The following is a 921-nucleotide window of genomic DNA, read 5'->3' on the forward strand; positions in this document are numbered from 1 at the left end:
AAGGTATAGGGTGAAGGTACTGAAATACATATTTGGGTAGTCAATCAGTTATCAAACAGAACATCTGCAGGCTCCAGACAAATTGAAAACAACATAGGCAATGTTGTAGATGTATTATTATCCACAATTATTCACTTCTAGCCACCAGTTAAAAGATGATATCATCTCCCAATGCCATGTGACTTACTGTGTCTCTATTCTCTGTAAAAAGAGTATACTCTCTTAATGAATTGACATTGATTTTCTCCCTGTGCTGGATTTTTTCAACTGGGTAACAGCATACATGAATGATTCCACTTACAAGTAAAAGTACTTAGATACATTTTTCCTTTGCCATGAGAATGGTAGGTTCCAAACAGAAGCTGCTCCTTCAACACAGGACTAGGAAATAAAGCAAAACCACAGAGCTAAGCCACAGATGCTGGCATTAGAACACATATGAGACATAATTACTACATGTTGTTGTAAGGCTTAATGTAAGATGCAACATAAGCCATGAAATATTTGGAATATGTTTTTCTTTTCACCAGAACAATGCTAACTGATAGAATAATATTTAAACAATTGGTAGCTATGTATAGGTTAATTGCAGTTTGAAGGAAATAAGGTAAATGCTTATTTTAAAAAATCCTTCATTGATGCAGTGTTGTGTAATAAAAATCTAATAATGCATAGAGGTTTATGAATGAATATAGTAAGCCTAAAATATTACCAAGTCTGTTATCCCTTAATGGCATAACCTAGAAATACCAATAAATGTTGGATCCCATCCAGAGTTCTCCACTTTCTTGAATTGAAAATTGGTCCTACTCCATATCATTGAAAGAGTAATGTCCATGCAAAATTATGTCACATTGAAGGTAGGCAGAGGACAAGGAGAGTTCATAAGAAACTTTACTGAATTATATGAATACCTTAAAA

The sequence above is a fragment of the Phyllostomus hastatus genome, unplaced genomic scaffold (assembly GCF_019186645.2).
Source record: "Phyllostomus hastatus isolate PE091 unplaced genomic scaffold, TTU_PhHast_1.1 phas_contig_29, whole genome shotgun sequence".
Taxonomy (NCBI): Eukaryota; Metazoa; Chordata; class Mammalia; order Chiroptera; family Phyllostomidae; genus Phyllostomus; species Phyllostomus hastatus.